We start from the raw sequence: 16,321 nt of genomic DNA on the forward strand, positions 1-16,321 counted from the left end.
CGGAGCGCCTGACAACTCTATCGAAATCTCGATGGCCTTTGAGCAACGGAAACGGAAACAGCGCGAACATGCCCTCTCGTTCACAGTGTGCTCGTACTCACCGTTAGAAAGAACAAATCAAACCAAAATGCTCAAATACAATGTATGAGTGTTATTAATTATTCAATAAAGTATTTTTGCCACTCGATATGTGCGAACTGCACGTACTCTCGACAACAGCGACGTGCAGCGACGCAAACGTTGCCGCAGTTTCGCTACTCAAGAACTTCAAAACTAAACATACATGTGTGGCAATGTATGAACAATGTTTTTTAGATGTATAAACAAACATAAAAGAAATTATAGTGCCTTTAAGCAGTTTTAACGTTGTTTAACCTTTCGTGACATGAAAACGAAAATAAAAATCCGCAGCGCCACACAATTTTGCGAGAAACGCCTGCACCCCTCAGCGGCCTTTCAAAAGTGCCGCGTAGCAGCGTGACAACTCCTTTGAGTCGATGGAGTGGTGGCGTTTCGAAGGCCGTCGACTGGAAGGCCTTCCAAATGTGCCCGTGTGACACAGGTATAACAAGGTTGACATTCGTCTCTCTGCTGCACACCTCTTGTTACGTACCGTGAACTAGACGCTCTCTAATAAATGGAGCAACATCCAAGGCGCCACACAAACGTGAGGAACGGTATAGGTCTCTCGACAGCAACATCAACAAGAACGTCCCGACTAAGTAGGCTGAAGCACCCCCCTCTCCTCCCTTCTCTCTATAGCACATGCTTGACATTTTCTCAGACACTAGGAAAGAAAAAAAAACATTGATAATGTGCAGCGCGAGACGAGTAATAACATTTTCTCTGACGTATTCGTGGTAACTCTTCAAGCACGCACCGTTCTTTTCAATCAATTACGTCAAACATATTATATGTGTTCACATTTTGTCAACCCTGAACATCACTGATTGTGTTCGTCATAAATGTACATTGTCGCACTAAATATCGCAGTTGCAAACGCAGGATTGTTGAATGCTTCCATTTCACAGAGTTCCTTGTTTCTCTACTGTGTCCTCCCACCGCCTTGAATGGCCGTCGGCGTGTTCTTTTAAATATAAGCTGCGACATATACATATAGTTGCGTAGGAAAAAAAAAAAAAAAACGCGCGAGTGTCGGCGGTTATCCGCGCGCAATCCAAAAGCCAGCGATAAAATCTGCGCAGAGCTATGTCGCTTCATTGCCGAGGAAAGCGCGAACGACAATGCAAACACACAGCAATATAAATGAAGCCTTCTCGCTTAACTTGTATTACGATTTCATTCCACGATATACTTTTAGAAGTGCTGACTTGCGGACACTGAATTTTGCAAGTTCGCTCGCCTCCATGTAAAGCCGCGCGCTGTCGAAAGTATATGCAGTTCAACTAATATTTCACGGGACCATTTCCTTTTGTGTGCGTGCGTGCGTGCGTGCGAGCGCGCGTTGAGAACAGCGGTCCACACACTACAAAAATGCCTTGTCGTGTCTGCTTCCATCCATACAAATCCACATTTGGCGCATATAATTTTAGAAGACCGCAAGCCTAGTCGCCGGCGAGTGAGTGCACCTTTTTACGAGTGACACAGGGGGCCGCACCGAACCGACCACAGCACACATTCTTTTTTTTTCCTTCGAGCGAGCGGCGAAATAGGTGCACTTCGCCTTTATTGTCTCCTCCCCCCACCTCGTCTTACTCCTCCAGCTTTCACAACGACGCTCGTTCCAAGCTAATCTGATCCCCCGAGCAACCCGTCGCCTTGGAAGAGTACAAAGGGCGCAACATCGTTTGTCTACGCGAGCCGCTTCCTCCGTAGGTCGATAAGAGAGAGAAAGAGAACGGGGGGGGGGGGGAGAGAGAAGGCTCGTCGGCAGCAAGCACGGCGTGCAGATGGCTAAGCACGACGGTTTTACGCACGCGCGAACGGCAAAGTCCGCGCGGCTGGCTTATCTGCAGAGCGCGCGTCCTTCTTTGGCCACAGAATAAAGAAAGGTAGGAAGGAAGGTCAACGGGTTCGGCCACTTCACCTGACGTCGACGCGGAGCCGTGGTTGCTGTAATCGAGGAAAAGGTCGACCGTGCTGAACTCCTGTCCGACCCCGAACATGTTTCGGACGCCGCTGCACGCTATAATGCGAACGGACGCGTCTTTTCTCCTCCTGTAAGCACGGATATCGGGCGGCAGCCCTCCCTAGCGTTGCTCCTCCTCTGCCAATCAATGCACGGCGGCCGGCATTCAAAAAAACGACGAGATAATCGTCCCCAACAGGTGGCTTACGCAGTAAAACCCCGTTGTACCTTGCCGGACTAACAAAGCCTCGCGTATAACTTGCAACCGCGACATAATGGGAAGCTAAAACCAACTGACAGGTTTCCAAGATCAATAGCTCATGCACTGGGAAGTCCAGCGATGAGGTTGGCTCATGATCGTAGTCTGCTGGGCCAGTTGGTGCAACATATTGCAAATGTATCAGCAGTTTAACAGCAGGGGCGTCCCGTCAAATTGCCGTTAAACCACCCATATGACTACGATATGAGGTTCACCTACTGTGCTTCACAAATGTGCAAAAAGATTAAGTAAGACTCGGCGAGTTGTACCTCTGCCAGTGCTTATCTATAATGCGACAACACGCTCTTACTTCGGATTGTAGGTTACGACTGCACCGTACAGCCACACAATGCAATCTAAAACAGATTATGAACCTCAATGCAGGCAGGTGCAGCTAAGCTGGCAGGAAAATAACTGTGTGGAAAGAAACTGATAGGTGGAGGCTGCTACTTGTGCCTCGAACATGACAACAAAAAAAAAAGGGAAAGGGAAGTAGCCAGAGCACTTCTTGACCTTCTTGTATTGTAACGCTCTACATTTCGGATATCTATAGGCAGTAAATCCAAGTGCCAGTGCAGACGTCAGCTGGTACAGAAAGTATGCACGCATCCACCCACCCACTAGGGTTCAACAGTGTTCAAACCTAAATGAACTTCGACAAAAGGATATTCACTGAGAAACATTCTCTATTCAAAAGAACTAGAAGAACTTCAGCTTCAGCTGAGAACAAACCACTAAAGACCCCCAAGGATCATTGAGTGTAGCTTTTATCTAAGAAACAGAGATCTCTAAAGTCTGGAGAAGATTGCACGAAAACTGTTAAAAACTTCTAGAAATTTTTCCCGATTGCTGCCCTAGCACCAACCCACTCTGCTAACGTTCCTGCAGCTATGGTAATTAACTATGCAATTTAAAATTTTTTGCCAGGCACTCTTCAAGGCTCTTCACAGCATCTACACAGGGGCCGCTCACTTCCTGCAAAGTACTGCCCCATATACATTCTAACCTGCATGTGGCAAGCGCTGAATGTGTACTGAGACATTGCAGACTCTAAGAAGAGATGTGACAAATCATGTTCATTTAGCGGATAATGCTGTAGAGAACCTTGCACAGATTAAAAAAAAAACTCCCCCATTAAGAAATGAGAAGAGACTGAAGAATCCTCAAAGCAACTCAGTGCGAAAGAAAATGCCGAAATGAGCTGCAGTAACTGATGCTATAGAGAATTTATTGACGCAAGGGACAGGTCTGGCCAAAGAGTGTCGAGTCCTGCAGGAAGTGGAACTAGTCATTCTATCCATACATGACTTCATACACAAAGACAGCAAGTAGCCAGACAACTATGAAAACCAACTCCATGACCACGACGCGATACCATACAAGTACAGCGGAAAAAACAACATAGAGACATGCTTCAATGCCTCATCATAGTAAAGTAAGATCAACAGGGACTGTTGTCACAGGTGCCAAGTACCAAGAATTTTTTCAGACAGGTGAACAACCTCAAGAAAGCCAAGATACATTACCAGCACAGGGGTGTGACCAGAACATGTGCTTCTATCCATTGAAGCACAGAACACAAACTTCACTGATGAATGGTGTCTGTCATTGTTTTCTTAAAGCCTGTACTGTAAGTTACATGCATGATGAACAATAAAGCAATGTAGCAGTGGGACTATCGCCTCCAGAGCCCGCTCGCACGTATGCAGCACAAAATAAAACACGCTGCACACTCAACCTGAGCTATTGAAGTCGCTCAGGCCTCCCGCAGCATCATTTCTCCCAATACTGTTCACCCTGTAGCATGGGAAAAATGCAAGAATTGCGCTATTTTAATTTGTGCTGTCCAGCACCTGAGAACTGGCACAAAAGTGCTGCAGGTAACGATAGTGTGCACCACTGTACCTCAACATTCACATACTTATGATTCAATAGAAAAGCATGTGCCAGCTTCTGTGCGCACTCCAGCTATGGCTGACATTACCAATGCACACAAAGTGAGCAAGCGTCCATTTTCTGTTCAGCTGATTAATTTTATAGCAGCAGTCCAATCAACACCCACACCTGAATAAAGGCACATGGCTGGCCAAGTGGAATTCACAACTAACATGCAGCCAAGGCTAATGAACAAATTATGACTGCAGGAGAATGCAATCAACGGATTGGAGACGTGTTGTTTGTTCTGGTCTCGTCTGGTCATCAAGCTGAAGAAGGGAAAGATTCCAGGTGTGGTATGCAGAATACCCGGCACAAACTGCGACAATGTTTACATCAATGAAAGCAGCAATTCTGAAGAGCACTTGATGCAACACATGAACAATGTCAAAAAGATAAATGTTGCCTCCAATGCAATGGCAGAGCATGTGACAGCCTCTAGTCATGACACAGACTGGGATGAGGTTCCTATAACCAGTGAACAAAAATAAATAAACTACCCGGTAGCACCTCAAGTATCTGGCTATCCAGAATACAAGAAAAATTTTGAGGACGCCTAAGGACCCTGAGTGCTTCTCCCGTTTCCCGGCAACTGCAGCTTATATAACCGTAACATTCACCGGGTAGCGCTGGAGGCAAACACTATGCATGAAGGCGAGCTTTCTGGTAGAAACGCGGCCTCTTGTGTGGGCCGCGGATGCACAGAGGCGAGCGCCATCTGGATGGTGTTGCAAGGAACCGGTGCGCCACTGTATGAATGGTAGAAATACTGGAAAAGGGGTTTGTGTTTCAGTTTCCACGTAAAAGAATTAGGTTTTCTCATATATTCAAATTGCAATCTGACACCTTCATGTCTGTAGGTTGTGTGCTAAGACGTACTTTACCATTTTTCTAACGCACTTTACTATGAGAAATTCTATTAATTCAGTACCATCTCTGTGCTACATGGAGGGTCTGCGTGGTTGGGTATGTGAGGTTCGGAATGATTTTTCACTCGCAAGACGGTCAATAGTGGATGCGGGACGCCGACGCCGGATTTTCTACGACACGGGGCCCTCATCGCTACTGCATTAAAAATGTTGAATCATAACGATGGCACTCTTCTGTCTGCACACACAAGTTGCCTGAGTCAAGTGTCAAAATGCACTTAAACTTGCCATCCCAAGGAGCTCATGTTTCGTACACAAGGCTTTCTTCCACGTGTAAAAACATCTAACACTCATTAACCACACCTTGGTCAGCATCCTTCTCTGTCTTCTCACGCGACAGAATGCCCCCCTCCTTGAGTATCAAGTGAAATACCAACCAGAGTTGCAACTCTGGAATGGGAATGAATCTGGAATAAATCCGTATTTTGAAACACATAAAGCTGAATGGGAAAGCGCATGTAGACCTAGAGTGCAAATGTTGATTTTAAGCGGGACTAAAATACCGGTAAATCCACCAATTAGCTATTCCAAAGGTGCAGCGTGACAGAGACGGAGACAAACCCAAAACCACATCACGCATCACATCTCTGTCTCCGTCTTGGTCGCGCTGCACCTTTGGAATAGCTATGAACCGACTCGCCCAAATCAAAGTTTTACTGACATTTAGACAGAACTAGACTTGGTCAATTTGTTACATTTCTCAATTTTTACTCAATACGGGGATCTTTCAGTATCTACCTAAAGCTGACAACCTCTGCCACGGTAATTATAAGCAACGTAGTATTCTACACTTCTGGTGATTAAGAAACTTTTCTTAGTTACAATGAAGTGCATTTATATACAGTAACCTTTAGTTAGAGTTAACTCCTTGACTTTCAGTTAAGGAGTTAGGTCAGCTAAAATTAAGTTAGCCAGTTAAATAAAGTTAGCTCCTCAGCTTTAGTGAACACGTTAACATTTAACTAAGAGTTAAGTTGTGAAAAATTATTCAATTTATGAAGCGTATGCTTGACCTATGGTGAAAGAATGCAGGCCAACAACCCCCATGTCGCCAAGCGGTTGCATCCTGCACAAGTCCACAGTGATCTGAAAAGCACACCATGTCTTTTTATGTTTTTTTTGCGTACTGTCAAGTATCCAGAAGATGTGACCACAGGTTGTCAGAGAAAAGTGCTGGAAGAAGCAGCCCACTGATACGCCAGTAAATGTTGTAAAACAAAAAAGGTTGCAGACATCAGCGATTCCTCAGCTCTGAAGTCATTTACTGCGACAGCAGCAAGCGTTCTCAGGCAGCGAAGAACGCCATCTTGTTTTTGCTTGCCTGCTTTTTCCTCAAATAACAAAAATGTCACCTCTCCAGAGATAATAGTCGTACACATGAAGGTTGAATAGAAGTACATCACTGATGAGGAACATCACTTGAAAGCACCACTTGAAAGCATCACTTGAAAGCATCACTTGAAAGCTAGACCGGTATAACAAAGCAATTATTCTATTATCATCCCTCACCCACAGCTGGCAGACTCAAGTGATAACATACGTGGAGCACCGCTTGGACCGCTCGCAAAAACCAAAACGGAATAGGACTGGAACGGAATTGTCCCATTATCCTGACCCTACCAAGCAGCTAAATATTGACATGCATACATTGTTCATCGTATTCCGATAACAGTTTTTCTCTGGCTAAAGACTGTTAGCCTGCTAAGGTATGTTTAATGGAAGCAGCGTGCTTTCTACAAGTGTGATGTGTGCCACAAGTTGTACCCACTGCACATGCCCAGTCGCAAGGTTTGATATCAAAAACCATTTTCTAGAGCTGTCTTCATGACTGGTGTTGCCACGAGAATTATTGGAATTCTACAATTCCCATAGGCCTTAATTCATCGTTTTAAACGAGAAGGCCATTGATATATGAAGCCACAAGTGCAAGAAAGCAAGCTTGAGTGCAGTCTTTCCACATCCTACACCTGAGTAAGCTCTGTAATATTAGTTGAAACTCAAAGGTCATTTCCGTCACATGTGAGGATCACCTCGCAACGTAGGTACTTCTGCGACTTCCAAGTCTGCCTTTCAGCATAACCATGGCATTCAAGCTGAGCAACTGCTATGCTATATGAGTAAGACTTATTTTCAGTGCAATATTTGCAGCATAAGAAAAAAATTTAAACGTACTCCTTGCCCTTTTATAAAAGCATGGGCACAGATTCGACGTTCTCGCAATAGCAGAAACTCGGTAAAAAAAATTGAAGGGACACTTAGTTATCCCCACGTGGATGAATGCAAAAGCATTGCGACCACTGCACGATGCTTAGACATTCAAGGTCATGGGTACGACTCTCACTTCCCAACAAAGGTCATGGGTTAGAGTCACGTTTCGTACATCCAAATATCCCTCTTGATTAAAGAAAGCAATGGTCATACCCACATATAAAGACGCTGATTGCTCTGATCCCTGAAATTACAGACCTACATCTGTTTTGTGCATTATCGATAATATAATTGAAAAGACCCTTGCAAAACGTGTACGTCTCTTCCTTGAAAAATACCATGCAATTTGCTCTCAGCAAGGTGAATTCAGGTCACACCACTTCACTTCCACAACTCAGCTAACTTTAGTGCAAAAAATTAACATGGCATTACACAATAACCCGCTTGCAGCTGTAGTTTTCCTTGACCTAAAGAAAGCTTTCGATACAGTAGACCACGAGATTTCCCTGAAGAAATTAAAACACTACGGTTCCCAGGGCAAAATTTTCAACTTTCCTAGTTACATAAGCAAATGCCACCCAATGGTCATAAAACGCAATCGTTCATCTTCCCTACTAAACATGAAAACAGGGGTACTGCAGGGATCCCTTTTCTGGCCCTTACTGCTTTCGCTGTACGTGAATGATCTGCCAAACATAATAAATTACACGGAGATGCTAATCTTTTCCTCTTCGTCATGCTTAGACGCGTCACATTACCCGATTTCAACTTTCCGCCGACTAGCAATGTTTATGGAGAAAGACCACAGCAATTTAATGGAGTGAAAGTCCAGAACGAGGTACCCACCATGTGAAAGAAACGAAAGGATTTTCAAGTGCACTTAAAAAATACCTACTCCAGAAAAATGGCTAAACCTAAATACTGCCACACACTTTTTGTTCTAGATTTCATTTCATGTATTTAACATTATTTTTTTCTTTAAAGTAAGTGTCTTTGGTATGCATAAATTACTTTATTATCATGTATTAGCATTCTATTATATTGTAGCTGCAGTGTACGTAGCACCATGTGATGTTAACTGTATTATCATGCATTTTTTCCTGGTATGTGTTACCCTATACTGATTCACAGTTCATGTTTTGTTTTGTTTTAAGTATACCTTTCTCAGTAGAAATTGATTTATCAATTATTGTTCGCTTCGTAAAACTTATTGCTTGCACTTATATATCTTAGTTTCAGCCCCCTATAGCCTTAGCCATAGCCTTTGGCTATGGATCTAACTAGTTTTGCCTATTTTTATGTATTGTGACCAAGAATGTGTAATAAAAGAAAAAAAAGTATCCTTCAAATTTAGATTGAACTTCTATTTCACTCCCTTGAAGAAACTCTTAATGGTTTTTTTCACCTGTAAATAGATGAACTGTAGGTAATGTGCGAATAACCGAGGTACCTTATCATACATAACTTAGGTTTTCTTCATACTTTAGGACAGTGCACCACTAACATTCCAAACCATGTTAAAGGGATGTGCAACGTGTGTCAGGAATAGTTGTACCTGAGGGCCTCCACCTATGACCAGGTACGATTCTGTGCCAAAAGAAATGCTTATAAATCCAATCTGTAAAACGTCAAACATCCGACAATTATAAAGACAGAGAGTAGGCACCAAGCTTAATAAAAGAGCAGCAGATGACGCAAATAGTGGTGTAAATTTCAGCGTGGTATGCCAGCACCAGCAATTATGCTGGAAGGTACCTTTTAAACACTAATTACCACGTGAAAAAGATCACCCAAAAAAGAAACTAGGTACGTGCATCAATATTTCACTCTGACCTCATGCTTTTCGTAGAAACGACAGGGCCAGGATAATATGACGATTCTGTTCCAGTTCTATTCCTTTTAGCTTTTTGCCAGTGGTCAAAGCGGTGCTGTATAGGAAGCATGTTAATGCACAAGTTTTTCACAACTCATCATTAGACGAGAGAAATTGAAATGTTGCATTGCCATGCTACCAGGAGGCGAGCCCCATTCTCTCCCTATGCCTCAACTAGAGCATTCCTTCCTTCACTTCTTCCATACCGTAGCCAAGGGACCTTCCTTCTTTTTTGCTGCATGGCACTTTACCAGTGCAGTGGGCGACTTAACAAAATCGCGTGCCATGATCGGTGATGTTGCAGGCACTGCGTCTGACGTTAAGAGCTGTTTGTGTTTGACCTTGATGCCATGGTAGGACATGGAGGCGAGAAGGATGGTGCACGGGCTTGCTGTCATATTGTGCATGCCCATTCAAAGCAACTTCGCCTGCTACTCACACTTTGTGAATGCACTTATCCGTTTGAGACCCAAGAAAAGCCAAAGGACGCAATACATCTTATAGTCAGTTCTTTTTACCCAATCTCTCTCTTCCTAAATGCAAAAGCGCACTGTTTTATTAAATGGCATAGGTGCATGCACATAGCGGCTCCTATGTGTACGTGGTTAATCTCCATGCTGAGAGTGCGGTGTTTACTAATGTGGCGCATCTACTATGTAAATATGTTGCGTAAGACATGCCCGTTCTTTTTTCTTCTTGCTGCAGCACTGCCCGTTTACTTTTTTGTTTCTTAGCAACGCAACATGCTCCATATATGCAAATAAGATTTTTTTTATCCTACCTGCCTGGTCTTTTAATAGAGCGCTGTACTTCGTAAAGGAATAAAATAAATAATGAATTTAAAAGGTCACATCCCATCAAAGAGTTGTGCCTGCAAATGCCAGCTACCTTAAAAAGCCCCTCGCCAGGTTTGTGCATTGCAAACAGAAAAACACAGTGCATAGTTCACACGCTGACCTTCATCAGCAATGCATAAAGTGCTGCATGACGCGAAAACAGCTGAAATTTTGAACGAAAGTCTGTGTGTCATTCCTCTCAAGGATGCCCTGTGTCCTGCCATAGAATCAAGGTCGCAAACACAACTCGCTCAGACATCAGACACGCTGTCTGCAACGTTACCTATTATGGCATCTGACTTCGGTAAATCGTCCAACACAAAGCGCACATCACCACCACTGGATGTGCGCCGCACAAAAAAATAGGAAGGGGGAAGAAAAAAGGCGGTGGGGCTCGACATGTATGCACGATGTGGTACCTTGGCTGTGGTATGGACGAAGGCAGGGAAGGAATGTCCCTTGTGGTAGTTGAGGCAATGGGAGAGAGTGAAGCTCACCTCCTGGAAGCATGGTGACGCAACATTTAGATTTCTCCGTCTAACAATGAACCAAGGACAAGAATTATTGCATTAAAATGCTCTCTAGATGTCGCTTTACAATTTCGAGTGTACTATAACCAAAATTTTCCTTATGCACAGTGAGGGGGCCCTTTGCAGGGCCCCTTACCAAGTCTGGCCATTCACTGCCGACAAGCGCAGTGCATAAAATGCACACTAACAATCGTGTCTGCTAAGTACTATATCTCTACGTGCTGTGGAAAGAGCTTAAATTTCAAACCAAATGCCGTTTGCCCTTCTACTTGCGGGCACCGCGCTCCCAGCCAGAGAGTCGACATATGTCACGTAAGTACACCTACGTACATGGCAGTGCTATGACCTCGCTCGTAGTGACATGTGATTTCGAGATTTATTCAAGGCAACATCGGTTACTTGTTTAATCTGTTGCTTCAATAGACAAATTAACGTTTAGAGAAATAATAAAAGATACGAACTAGATGTCCATGTCTTTTTTGTTTTACTTCGTACCGTACCAAGAGAAATGTATTTCTGTTTCATCTGCTTGTTCCCACATCGTGTAGATGCGCAACGCAGAGAATCAAACTATCTCATTTTCTACCATGTTCCAGCCCCGCGATCATATTCGTCCATCCTCTCACATCTGCCTCATTGCTTGTGACTGTGGCCCTGATCAGGCGTTCTCATGCAGAGCACGCAAAATCATGCATTTTTCAGAATAAAACGAATGCAACCATTTGCGCAAAAGACCGTATCCAGAAGTGCACCATGCAGCAAAAATGCAAGAGAGGGGGGAGAAAAAAAAGGGGGGGGACCTGTGACGTATTTGTCATGCGATCCCCCTGCTCCCGTATGGGAGAATGCAGCAAAGGAATTTCGCTTGCGGAGGCTAGACGGGGCAAGTGAAGAGAGTGTCTATGTTGGCAGTGACGCCCACCTCCTGAAATTGTGGCTTTGCGGCATTTCATATATTTATATCTCTGCTATTAATGAAGTAATTTGAAAAATTGTTGCGGTAGAACGTCCCAGCAACTTCCAGCATATAACCAAAATTTGCTATATGGCATGGTGAGCGGGAAGGGGCACCGTCTTAACAAACCCAAATGCAATACTAGTTACTACTGGTTCATGAAACTGTGCAAGTACAGGATGCCTGTATCTGCAATGAGGTATCGTGTTGGATGTTTTGTCACACAATATTACCTCTAAAAGTGGCCTGTTCACTTCATAACCTTCGAAGACCCCATGACAATACCCACAGAGATCAGCTTTTATCGCCTTTAATATCAAACCCCAAGTGACAATGGAAAAAAATTCAGCTCTTATCTCTTAAGGCAAATGCCCGCTGCACCATATACCAATGATGTATTAATTTTCACGTTGATGCCGGATTCTGAAAAAAATGCACACTACCTTGTGCAAAAGCAATTGTATCATTACTGACAAAAAACACAAGTCCCTTTTCCAACTTCTGAAGAAAGGCCTCCACAAATTTACTTGATTATATAATACCTTGTGACAAACTGAGCCGTGAAAAAAAAAAGATTATGTACAATTTTAGTGCCACGTGATGGCGCTGCTATCCAAGTTGAAGAATCAACACCACAAAGCAGCAAGCTTTATCACTGGGTTTATGTATACCATATTTACTCGAATCTAACATGCACACTTTTTCTGATAAAACGGGTCTAAAAATTGTGCACGCATTAGACTCGAGTATGACCCCAAATCTGCATTACCACATCGCCAACGGCATTTAAATATGGTCGCCTCATATGCGCTTCGAGCCTAGTTGCTGAAGCTTTCTCTATGTGCTGTAGTACATGTGCTTAGGCAATGCTTCCTTTAGTGCACCATCCATCGTCCCGTTTTCTGAGTTTGCCCTATCAGCATGGAAGAGCCAACTGCAAGGATATGCAGAGTTCATCACGATGTCACAATAAAAAGGAAAGTGATCACGTGATTGGAGACGGACGAAAATCAGGCCGCATCACGGGTGTTCGAAGTTTCCAAAACTTGCATGCGGGACTGGCGCAGACAGGAGAGGCGTTCTACCCCGGCGGCTGCTATGTACGGCGCGGACCCTATCTTGAAAGTGAGCTGTGGCGGAGACAGGAGTCTACGTATCTAGGTACACCACGCTGCATTGTCGTTGCTTAGTTCACATTGAAGCGAGAAGCCGCGCAAAGGTCAATTCCCTCGCTCCTGCTACTTCACTTCCTCACTCCTGCGTTTAACGTTTCCACGGTAATTAAGTGAGACGTGTTTATGCTTGTGTGTACATAAAATACACACTGTGCTTGTTAATTTGGTTAGTAAGCGATTTAAAAATTTATACGGCCAGTAAAACTGCTATACTTATTTTTCATACAGCTGTCTACGAATTTGCTATTGTAATCGATGCTTTGCCTTTCTTGTGAAACTGCGGCTTTTTTACTTATCGCAACTTTAGGAGCAAATGTTCTTTTTTTTTTTGCAAATGAGTGAAAGTTGTATTTCTGTATGAAAGAATGAGGTGTGCGGTACTGTAAAGGACTTTCCTTTCTTTAGGTCACGGCAAACAGGTGTGTATTACAATGGAGGGCATTTCCCCCCCCCCCTTTTTTTTCTGATCACGAAAAACGGGTGCAGCTTACAATTGAGGGCGGTTTAGAATCGAGTAAATATGGTAAGACTTTTACTCGAACAAACTTGAAAATTATCCCTTTGGCCTTGTACACGGAGATGCTGCCATGTGCATGTGCCATCAGCATAAAATTACATGCAAACAGTAAATTACTGATCAGAACGCCTGTTCCATGTAACTAATGGAAGTGCAACATGTAATCGCTCCCTGTAACCAGTTTCTAAGCGTGGTGTATGTTTTGAAGTCTGAATTAACACACTATGAGAAATGCAGGTGAGCCTGAAAAAAAAAGAAAAGAACAAAAAAGAAAAGCAGTAGTTCAGGAATTGTTCGCATTTGTATTTAAGCAGACAGTACCTGTGTAAATTAGCCAAACAAGGAGTCTTTCGGGTTTATAGGAGACAGTTTGGCAATAAGAGCGGACTCAGAAATGTGTTGTGTCACTAGGCTTTTCTTGGGCCTCGGCAGAGTATGCAGTTGCCTTGAATGAGCGCGTACACCACAAAGTACCACGGCGGATGGGGCTGTACGTGGGAAGTGGTGTGGGCTCTTTTGATGTCGGCAGGCTACATTGACAAACTCGCACAGTGCACATCGTGGTGAAATAGCAGGCAATATTCACCTTTTCCATCCCTCCTCCAGTCTTATGTGGGTGCCTAAATCTCCTCTTTGACTGCAATGCTTCGATACACTTGAGACGGGCCACTTAGCCTTTGCTGCTGCTTGGAGGCCACACATAATGGCTTGACCAGTAGAGTTTCTTCCACAGAAGAGCCGACTGCACCCTGAGAAGTGCGCTTACAGGGCATCTTCCTCTTTGACCATTTTGATGGCTAATTCAACATTTCTTTAACCATTTCTCTACCTCTTCTCTACCACAAATCACTTTCAGAAAAAAACACTTAAAGGCCAACTGCAATAAAATGTTGGTCAGTGTGAAAGTGTAGTTTCAGATAGGGAAGATATATTGACACTTGAAATATGAGTGGATGCGTGACAAATGGCTATTAAAAGTGTACATTTTAGATACCAAATCATACCCCAATGAGTCAACTACACCACCGCTGCCACAAGGCCTGCCAGTAGTCGCCCTTCAGGCTGAAGGGCAACTAAGATAAGAAGCGCACTGTGTTTGTCTCACAAGAAGCCCGCTTTCCCTTCGAAATCAAAAGCTAGGGACATGAGAATAAAATGGTTTCACCATAGGGATGAGGTTGAAGAGACTTCAACTTCCCTGTAAAATTAATTCGCTGGAAAACTCCGCAATGGCCCTGTCTTAAGCATTCCTCTCAATGTTGCCTTGAGCCCATGTGGTATGGACAGTCTGTTATGAGAAATGAGCTCCTTGAATTCGAATTTGTTCATTTCTAATCCAATCTGGGAATGCGTTTCTCCAGCAAATCCTCATTATGAAAACCACAGAGAGGTATCGCTGTATTGTAGTGTCTATAATTTAGTTGAGTGATGCAGTCTTATACTTGGTGAAGCCAAAGAGCTTCAAGTCAAACTCCACTTGTGAATACAGGAGTTGAGAGCATGTATCCTTATTGATACAGCCATGGCAGGGCATTAGTTACGTTATAGCAGTGGAATGTCTCAAACCTGCTTACAGCGCTAATACTACTTCTCTCACTGCCATAGCCTCCTTCTCCTCTCTTTCACGATGCTACACTCTCAAAGCACCACGAACACTGGCTCATGTTATCCTTCGTCATCCCTATCTCGCCTTGGCTCCGTTCTTGATGGGGTAGTCCCTCTGGGAGTGCAGGTGGACAGCGTCCGCATCTTAGTTGTCACACAATTGTGGCGAAAATTCTGTCGGTCACAAATTTCGTCAGCCAGTAAAAGTGGTTGTGACGACAAATTTTCAAGCAAGCACACTGCTTGCCAGTGTCTGCGCAAGTTGCCAATCTGTCAGATGCATTGCCATAAGTGTGCACCTTTTGATACATCAAAGCACTGCATCTAATGTTGTGCCCCATGATAGTAGCATCGTTCAGGTGGTCACATAAAAGTTGCAAGAGAACTGTCTTCCCTCGTGTCGCTGCTACGTAAACAGTTTACTTTATTGTGGAGCCACCAGAATGGTCTCTGCACTGTAAAACGGCAAGAATGAATCCTGTGTAAGTCAATGTGGCTCCCACTGTTTTCACGACCACATGCTCACTGAAAGCAAGTGACCCAGGTCCAAACTGTGGGTGGGTTGTGATACAGAGACATCGCACTGTGCCATTAAATAAATGGTATCAAGACGTGGCGTCAGCTACTGGACCAGGCACTTTGTAATATGCTTCTGCTGTGGCTATGTAAGAATTGTTCAAATGGAGTCCGCAGAGAAAAAATGTGCTAGCGTCCACATGGATTACCGCAAAAGCAGATCATTTAGTATTGACAGCAAGTACAGAAACTGTAGTGTTGCAATAATGAAACTGTAATTTTTGTATTTTCTTGAAGTGCAACCACAAGAAGCCTTTGTAATCAATTGCTTCTCTTCAAAATATCATTTGCATGGAGTATTTGTTTTCGGAAACCCAACGATGCAAAGGTCGAAAGAAGTGAGCCAGTCTCCACGCTCACTGTAGTAGACTGTACAGACAGCAGAAGCCCCTACAGTTTTAGGTGACTGCAGAATGAGAGGTCTACAAAATAAAGGCACCTATGCGATTCTGCACAGCAGCAGGGCAACAGTGGAAAACTACCAAGCTGCAGCAAGATGGTGTGCGTACCAGGCAGAAGCCAACCCAACGCACTAAACCTCCAAATTGAAACCACAAAGCTGTATGCAAATTTAAATGTCTAAATTAATCCCACTTTCCACTCTGGAAAAATGTCCCCAGTGCCACAGTTCGCTCATATGAAGTTTAGTGAAAGCTAGTATTTTGAAAGAAGTTGCCTTTCTTGACTAGGACTAACGTTCCAAAGATGCCCACGGTTTAAGGACCGTTTATGAGGGACAATTTAGTGCAAGTATTCCAGATAAATTTGCACAACAAAGATTTTTAAAGTACTTCTCAATCACCTCCCGTCAGAAGGGTTTGGTATATACTGGGT

The 16,321-nt window shown here is 43.7% G+C and overlaps 1 protein-coding gene across 1 annotated transcript in view; it reads right to left on the reverse strand.

The window, feature by feature from the left end:
- dve (SATB1_N and homeodomain domain-containing protein dve) overlaps positions 1-16,321 on the reverse strand; it is a 111,749-nt gene that overhangs the window by 90,911 nt on the left and 4,517 nt on the right. The window lies entirely within an intron of this gene.

Source organism: Dermacentor variabilis, chromosome 4 (genome assembly GCF_050947875.1).
Source record: "Dermacentor variabilis isolate Ectoservices chromosome 4, ASM5094787v1, whole genome shotgun sequence".
NCBI lineage: Eukaryota > Metazoa > Arthropoda > Arachnida > Ixodida > Ixodidae > Dermacentor > Dermacentor variabilis.